At 39.3% G+C, this 10,000-nt stretch overlaps 1 protein-coding gene across 41 annotated transcripts in view; it reads right to left on the reverse strand.

Moving 5' to 3' along the window:
• Positions 1-10,000, reverse strand: part of LOC106871506 (uncharacterized) — a 213,019-nt gene that overhangs the window by 148,331 nt on the left and 54,688 nt on the right. The window lies entirely within an intron of this gene.

The following is a 10,000-nucleotide window of genomic DNA, read 5'->3' on the forward strand; positions in this document are numbered from 1 at the left end:
AATAAGTCCTGGGGTCGGTTTCTTCGACTATAGTCGGTGCTCCAGCATGGCTTCAGTCAAATGTCGGAAACGTGTAAAAGAGTAAAAGAGTGTATATATATATATATATATATATATATATATATATATACACGTACACACACACACACATATATACAGAGAGAAAGTGGGATAGCCACAGATATCAGCTCGCCTTGAATTTCTCTTACACCCACTCTTGATGCCGTAGACCTTGTCCTGGATGAAGAATTCAGCGTTTAAGTTCAATTCATTTGGGCACTACTGCGTATTTTCTATTCTGAGTATATCTAGCTCTCACCTATAATGTATGTATGTATGTATGTATGTATGTATGTATGTATGTATGTATGTATGATAGATCGCTAGCCACTACACATTCTTTATTTTCTCTCCTTGTCTCTTTCTGTGTTCCTTTCTGTGGAAGAGCGTAGGATCGAAACGTTAAAGATTTTTTCACTTCCCGAGCGTTAAACTAATACATCTGTTTGTTGTCTACAGCACCTGTCTTCGTCTTTTGTTTTTTAGCTTTGTGAATTCTCCCTATATATAATATATATATGCCACCCAACACGCACAAATCGCAACATCCCGTGTCTAGCCAGGAAAATTTGTACTTTCGCAGATGATCCAAACACCAGGAATTCTGATCAAGGAAAAATACCCTTTCCCACTTATAGAAAATAGCATGCGATGAAAATATTCAGGACTCCAGTATTACTCTAATTTTGGTGTTTATTGTTTAATAATAAGCACCCATCAAGTATATTGCAGAGTTCAATGATTTTTTTCACGTGAATACATATTGGTATTTTTCAATATAGTATATAATAAGAAGAAAATGGAGAGATTTAACAGGCAAACATCAATTTCTTAACATATTGTCAATCCTGTGGTAACAGACAATTGACGATATAGATATATATACGACGACGATCTTCTTTCATTTACATACATGCATACGCACAACTACATACATATATATATAGAAACATACATATAGGTACGTGTCTAAGTGAAACGTGCCTCCTCAACATATACATATAAGGCAGGCGGTGGTAGTAAACCAAAGAGCTAGGTCATGGTGTTAAACTGGATGAGTCAAGTTTCCAACTCATGTAAGCCATGAGGAGATTTGTGCTCTAAACGCTCAGCACACCATCTCTAGCCACTCCTAGACATTGTCACCTTCTTAACATTGCTCACAACATATCCGAACGCGTGGTATCGCCCACGTTAAGAACCACTTGGGTGGTAATAATCTTGACAATTTGATGGTAGCAGCAGGGAGTGACTAGCTATGTCAAACGTTGACGATTTTGTTTGAGAGTAGAAGAGTAATGCTATGCAAAGCATTTCCAATGTATTAGCAAATCTTTACCATTGCTGTTGTTTAAATTCCAGCCATAGAGCTTTGTGCTTTTGGTTAGAAAGCAGGTACTTTTGAGGAGAAATAATTCAATTAAATAAGCGAACGCACATAAACACACACACACTGACACATACGCACGTACAAACATACGTAGATAGATAGATAGATAGATAGATAGATAGATAGATAGATAGATAGATAGATAGATAGATAGATAGACAGACAGACAGACAGACAGGTAGGTAGGTAGGTAGGAAGGTAGGTAGGTACGTAGATAGGTAGACAAATAGATAGATAGATAGGTTTCTTTATTAGCCACACAGGGCTCAACACAGAGGGGACAAAATACAAATGTAGAGTTTTTCTTTTCGAGGGGGTCGAAAACAAAGCAGAAAAAAAAACAAAAGTGGGGACAACGATGAAAAAAAAACATCGCAAAACGTTTGGGGTATTTACAAAAAATACGAAATAATACAAAAAATTCCCAATAAATGGGGAGGTTTTCCGTGGAAAGAAAAAACCTACGAAAAGACCACGGTAACCTCGGTCTTTAGCGTCACAGTTTGTTAAATAAAATTTCTTTTATTTAAGCAAGAAACGTAAGTAAGTCTCTGTTTACAAAATTTTAAAACGTTTTATAGAATCATGGTCAAGGTGGCTTCGTCATTTATACGTGCCATTATTGCTACATGTATCCATCTTTTTTCGAAACATTTGCTAGACAACACTTGCCTCTCTACTCTCACCTTCCTTTTCAAGTGATACTTGAAAAAGTTGATGAGAGATTGACCAGAGAGGAAAGTATTTGTCTCTAATCCTTTCAGACGCGTCCACCAGATGCATTCTTTGGCCATAGCCACAAGTACGATAAATACAGCTCTTCCTTCCCGTTTAAAGGAAGGAGGCGTGACGATATTGACGATAGACTCGGTTGATAAACCGACTCGTCCCACACGCGACAGCAGTCGTTCGACATAAGCCCACAGCTCCGAAATGGTTGGACACTGCACGAGTGCGTGCAGAACGGTTTCATCGCTCTGACCGCATCTCGGGCAGGTCGGCCCCACATTTCGCGAGCCGTGTCTATAGAGCTTATCCCGAACGGGTAGCGCCTCTCGGTAACACTGCCAGGCCAGGGATCTCTGGAAGTTGTCCATAGGTCCCGGCCCGAAAGTCGTCCTGAACAGGCGGGTCAGGTATTCCTCGTCGACGCCCAGGTTCGCCCCGAGATCGTCGTCGTACCTGCCCTCCACTAATCCCCTATAGAATGACTACGTTGTGATGCAGCCGCTCAAGGTCGACCCGGGACGGCAAAGTTGTTGCAGAGCAACGCGACACTCACGGTGCCATTCGCCATTCCTCGGCCTCTTTTTGATCCACGACTGCAGCTCGGTCATGGAGACGAGCTGCGGGAAAGCGCGTCGTACAAACGGCAACCACACCTGCTCACCGTCGTCTACGTAGAGCCGGAGATGTCGCAGTCTCAGCGCATGTCTGCACATCATCAACCACTGCATGCCCAGCCCTCCTTTCAGCGGCTGTTGGCAACAAACGGATCGCCTCACCATCGGAACGCTTCCTTTCCACAAAAAGCGGAAGAGGATGCGCTCCATTTCGGTGATGGCGCGATCGGGACAAGGCACGACGGTCAGGCGGTATTCGATGACGGACGCGATGTACGCGTTCGCCACCTCCGCCCGACCTTTTAGGGACAGCTTCGTCTCGGACCATTGCCGGCAGAGAGTGGCCACCCTACTCATTATCTCGTCCCAGTTCTTCTCCGTTTGCAGGTCTGGACCGAACCAGACTCCGAGCAACTTGACCGGACCGTCCGTCCAGCGTCCCACTACTGAGGCGCTGCCGGACGGTATGGGCTTGCTTCTCCAGGTGCCGAGCAGCAAACCCACCGACTTATCCCGGTTGATTTTCGCTCCCGTCACCGCTTCGTAGTCTTTCAGCGTCTCGCCGACAAGCTCGATGTGCTCGTGGCTAGACGCTATGACGGTGACGTCGTCCGCGTATGCCGACACGCTCGTCCCGCACCCCAGTTCTCGCGGGATGCCCCTCAGCGTCGCCAGCTTCCGCAGTAGTGGCTCGAGAGTCAATACGTACAGAAGCGGCGACAGGGGGCATCCCTGACGAACCGAACGTGCAATGTCGAAGGGTCCTGATAGACGTCCATTAGATAGATAGATAGATAGATAGATAGATAAGGAGTTTTCGTCCGGTGACGTAATATATATACTATGAGGTATGTACTATGACTACTCCATTTGGTTTACCACTAAAACTCCAGCTTCAACTACAACTGAGAAGTGTGGCGTTGAGAAAGCGTATCAAAAGTGGCTGTAGGTGTTTTCTCCTTGAGCGGTTGGATATAGAATAAATAGAAAATAAAAAAGCAAAATATTGGCATCACTCGAAAAGAACATTAAACCCATACCCATGTAGTTAATCTATGTGTGTGTATGTATGCATATATGTATGCTTGTATGTATGTATGTATGTATGTATGTAGAACCGTGAGTTCAACAAAATGAATTTGGCATCGCTAATTCTTGGACCGAATGAAATGTTGTGAATTACTTGGTTAAATAGAGAACATTGTACAAGGATAGACACCAATTACGTTCGTAAATGATATGTATATATATATGTATATGTACGTATATTTATATATATATATGTATGTATGTATGTATATATATATATATATATATATATATATATATATATATACATATATATATATATATATATATATATATATATATATACATATATATATATATATATATATATATATATATATATATATATATATATATGTATATATATATATGCATATATATATATGCATATATATATATACATATATATATATATATATATATATATATATATATATATATATATAGGGATGCACGTATCTGGGGAGTGCTCAGTCACTTGCATGTTAATTTCACGAGCAAGCTGATCTGTTGATCGTATCAACTGGGACCCACGTCGTTGTAACTGACGGAGTGCTCCTAAATATACATATACGCGCGCGTGCAAACATGTGAATGTATACATACACACAGTCACATACACGCATACGCACAGCTACATACATATATATATATATAGAAACATACATATATAAATGCATACACATAACACATACACGGATATATATGCATGACTTCACACAAATATACATACATAAGTACACCCACAAACATAAGCCCACGCATACATACATACATACATGTATTTGTGTACTCTCTTAATCTTTGTCGTTTTGTTAGCTTGAATAAAACTAGGACTGACGGGCCAAAAGAATATTGGTGGAACTTAAACAGCCACCAATTTAAAACCCAACCGGTCAAATATCTTTGTGTGGACCCAGAAAGAAGAGATATGTTCTGCTGTAGAAATTAGCTGCCCCCTGGGCACGAATGTGGTGAGAGAAATACAAGAGAATATATATATATATATATATATATATATATATATATATATATATATTCTTTTACATGCTTCAGCCAATAGACTGCGGCAAAAGTTTTCGTTGAATGAATCGACACTAGTACTTATCTTTTCTTAGAAGTCTGATACTTATTCTATCGATCTCTTTTGCCGAACGACTAGGTAACGTGGATGTAAATACACCAACACTTGTTATCAAGCGGTGGTGGGGAACAAAGACATAAGACACACACATAAATATATATACATGTGCATTTGTGTGTGCGTGTGTATAGGCGCAGGCTTGGCTGTGTGGTAAGAAGCTTGCTTCCTAACCACATGGTTCTAATATGGATAGTACTAGGATTATATTATATACGTATTAGAAGACACGACATATTATTAAAAAGGTACAACACTACAGTCAGCAGAAAATAATGAGAAACCTAAAAACAATGTTAAACCTATACAGAGTAGGAATACGACAAGGAATCCGATAAGGAATACGACAAGTAATACGACTATATGACTAACTTCAAAAGTAAATCGAGTCAATTCAACAGTATTCCTAAGATACACAAAAGTGAAAAAATAAGTAACGCATGCAGGGGAGCCACAGACACAATAGTCAAGATATCTACTCCTAATGATCTCAAATTAAGGTCCATAATAGCAGGCCCACGTATGTGAAACTCTCCGCCTCTGTAACTCTTTAGACACATTCTTAAAACCATTCCTCAAGCATATCACAAGCTCCATAAAAGATTACCTAAATATGCTGAATCACCTCCCTGAAACAATAAATAAAGAACACCCTGCTAGTATCCTTCGATGTAGTCAACCTATATTCTAATATCCCCCACAGCCTAGGAATAGAGGCAATTCAATTCTGGCTAGAAAATTACTCCAATGAACTCCTACACTGCATCAACAAAGAATTCGTAATAGATGGACTAAAAATCATCTTGGAGAATAACTTCTTCGTATTTAATGACAACTTCTATCGACGGATATTGGGGACTGCGATAGGCACCTAATCATGGGGTACCTAGAAATCAATCTTTATCGTAAGGTACTAAAAAAAATAAGGAAACCCATTCTCCTTGTACATAGAAAATAACTGGAAAAGATATCTAGACGACTGTTTCATTCTTTAGCACGAAAGTTTAGAGAGACTTAAAGAATTTCAAGCACTTCTGAATGGACTTGACATAAACATTCAATTTACGATGGAATAGAACCATCAACAAATTTCATTCTTCGACATTCTCATTAAGAAGTCCAACAGCAAAATAGAAACAGATATATACTATAAGCCCACGGACTCCAAGCAATATCTGCCATTCAACTCTTGCCACACCCAGACACATCAGAATGAATATTCCTTACAACTTGGCAAAAAGGACTTGTACTATAGCATCTGATACAAGCACCAGGGACACACGACTACATGAGCTAAAGGATACACTCATCAGCAGGAACTACCCACCATCACTAATTAATATAGTCTTACAACGTGTCCTACATTTAACATCCACGAACTCAAACACTCAAGACTAAAGAAGGATTTACAACCAAAAGCTCTACCATACATATCCACGCACAATCCTCTAAACAATAAGGCCTTCGACACCATCCTCCAAAATATCCCTTTACTAAAAAGGGACCACAGAATGGATCAAATCCTCCAAACGCACAGCATCATAAAGAGCAAAAGACAACCCAAGTCAAGGAAAAGTCTTCTAAAACTGACCCAAGTACACTCGCCAACAACATCGAAACCGATAGTAAATAAAGACGTAACTGTGGTATATGTGTCAAGCTAATTGAAAGATCTGAATTCTCCCTCAAACAGGGTCAACGTTTTACAGTGAAAAACAACTTTACATGTGCTTCAGAAAACCTAATATATATATATATATATATATATATATATATATATATATATATATATATATATATATATATATATATATATATATATATATATATATATATATATATTAACTTACTGACGATGTCGAGAACAATATCTCGGTCAAACTAAAAACTGTCTCGGCCAGAGGATGACAGTACATAGATCCCAGATTCAAATACGAGAATACAGAAAAATAAGATTAAGCGAACACATCGATATTTGCGTCACTGATGAACAATCCAACTTTTTCCCCTCTATAAATTCACGGAAAAATCCAATCTGTAATCAGCGCATTAGCAAAGAAGCATATTTTATCGCAAAATATAAACCTATTTTGAATGCCGCCACAACCACAGATGAAACTACTACAACAATTTAGAACAATTCCAACCTTTACTGCTACGACCACAACTAAGAAAATTCATAGTGAAAGTGTTAAGCATCATGCTGTAACGCTGGAAGATTAACTGGCTATGATAAAAAGCCATGAAAAAGGTGAAAAGGTGTTAGTAATTTGCACAGTCTTTTGGGATAAGTCGGACAGCTATATCGACAATTGTACATTATAATAACAAGATTATAGCACATATCAAATCTGAAGCTCCAGGGATGAAGAACACCGTCATCAATAAGAAAAGAGACAAAACCTTGGAAGAAATAGAAAGTTTCTTTTCTCTTTAGATTGTTAGGTTGAATCGTCAGCGTGCTACTATTAGTCAAGAAATCATTCAAGAGAAAGCGTTGTCCTTGTTTGAGGACCTGAAGAAAATATATCTAGATGAGAAAGATGTAGAGTTCAAGGCAAGTTAAGGATGGTTCATGAGATTTAAAGAGCGAAGAAGTTATCACTCCATTAAGAAGCAAGGTGAAAGTGCATCAGCTGACGAACAAACTGCATCGGAATTTCTTAATGCATTAAAGAAAATCGTCGAAGGAAATGGGTTTCTTCCCGAACAGATTTTTAACGTAGACGAAACTGGATTGTATTGGAAAAAATTGCCAGATCGTTCATTCATTTCCAAGGAGGACAAAGCTATTCCTGGCTACAAGATCTCAAAAGAAAATGCGACCATTCTATTGGGAGGTAATTGTGCAGGAGATTTAAAGTTAAAGCCATTACTTGTGTATCATGCACACAACCCCACGTGCCCTGAAGGACATACCCAAGCATCTTTCCGTTATATAGATGGCTAATTCGAAAGCATGGATTACTGTTGTTGTTTTTTGAAGATAAGTTCTTCAATCATTTTATCCCCTCTCCCAAAATTACTGCCATTGTGGCAAAATTTGAAACCAATATTATTATTATTATTATTATTGTTGTTGTTGTTGACGAGCTAGCAGAATCATTAGCACGCCGGACACAATGCTTAGCGGCATTTCGTCCGTCTTCGTGTTCCCAGTTCAAATTCCGCCGAGGTCGACTTTTGCCTTTCATCTTTTTGGGGTTGATAAAATAAAGAACCAGTGAAGTACTGGGGTCGATGTAATCGCTTTGCCCTCTTCCCCAAACTTTCAGGTTTTCTTTAGTAGAAAGAATGTTTATTGTTGTTGCTATTGTCGTTTAGTCATTTAGTCAAACTAGATGAAGCAGGGCTATGATCAAAGACATTCCAGCCATGACCACGCCGTCGGTTGAGCGATATATCTAGGACTATATTATGATATTATGTGTCCTTTACTTAAGACGGTCAGGTATGATTTGAAGATTTTGCTGCTGTGTCTAGCATGTCGAGCGACTGCAAAGGAGCTGTCAGGTTTGTCTCGTCGGCTGAAGGAAATGGGTTGGGTATGAAAAGTGGTATGTGTGTGTGGGGGGGGGGGGGGGTATGTTTTTATTTTATTTTCACTTCAAGCTGTGAAGAAAGACATAAAAGTGACAACTTAACTGTTTAGCACATACGAACAGCGCAATGCAACAAAGACGTACGTATATCACACTATATGGGCTGAAATGTCAGATAACGACCATAATTACCACAGGCACAACCATTACTACTACTACTACTACTACTACTACTACTACTACTACTACTACCACTACTACTACCACTACCACTACTACTACTACTACCACTACTACTACTACTACTACTACTACCACTACTACTACTACTACCACCCTCTCTACTACTACTACTACTACTACTACTACCACCCTCTCTACTACTACTACTACTACTACCACTACTACTACCACTACCACTACTACTACTACTACCACTACTACTACTACTACCACTACTACTACCACTACCACTACTACTACTACTACCACTACTACTACTACTACTACTACTACTACTACTACTACTACTACTACTACTACCACCCTCTCTACTACTACTACTACTACTACTACTACTACTACTACTACCGACACCGCCCAGCTCATATAAGTTATTTGTACAGTAAGTATTTATATTTCAATGTTTTCTTTTATTATTATTTTCGAGTGAATACCATTACAAAACTTTTTTGGTATATTTAAAAAATTAAATTGAAAATGACTTTAATAATGCGGTAAATATTTCGTGAAAAGACCGGTTTGTAAACTCAGTGTCAAATAGCTTTTTCCATAGGTTTTTCCGAGTGCATTCAACGTATGTGGCTGCTATTTCTAGCACACCCTGCTACCATGTAACAGCTATTTGCGATAAAGGACCCGAAATACTTGTTACGTTGTAGCAGGTCGTGCAACAAATAGCAGCCAAATCTTTCCTTTTCTGAGGAAAGGAACCGTTTACACGTGATTTCGATGTCACATTCGTCGAAAGCATGCGAAATAACCTGGAACAGAAAAAAAACCCCACGAAACAAAGTTCCGTTGCTGGGAAATTCAGTTTCCCTGTGATACAACGGGTCATGGGTCATCTTGTATATATAACACTTAATGTATACACAATGTCGATAGGCCAGTTACTACGATATATCTCCTGAGACGGTATTTCTCATGGGTGTACAATGTTAAATACACAATAAATATTAGAGGTAGACGAAAATTCGTCCTAGTAGCAGCCAACGAGAACGCCAGGTATATTGAGGACTTTTTAAGCCTCAATATGGCGCGTGGACTAGTGGTTAAGCTGTTGCTCTCACGGGCGCTAGATCGTGGGTTCGATTCCCTGACTGGGCAGCACGTTGTGTTCTTTGAGCAAAACACTTCATTTCACGTTGCTGCAGTCTCCCTTTCGATCAGGGAGATTGATGGCCTGCTGACCATTAGGTGGCCTGCTGATCAG

The sequence above is a fragment of the Octopus bimaculoides genome, chromosome 25 (genome assembly GCF_046866305.1).
Source record: "Octopus bimaculoides isolate indiv1 chromosome 25, ASM4686630v1, whole genome shotgun sequence".
NCBI classification, from domain to species: Eukaryota; Metazoa; Mollusca; class Cephalopoda; order Octopoda; family Octopodidae; genus Octopus; species Octopus bimaculoides.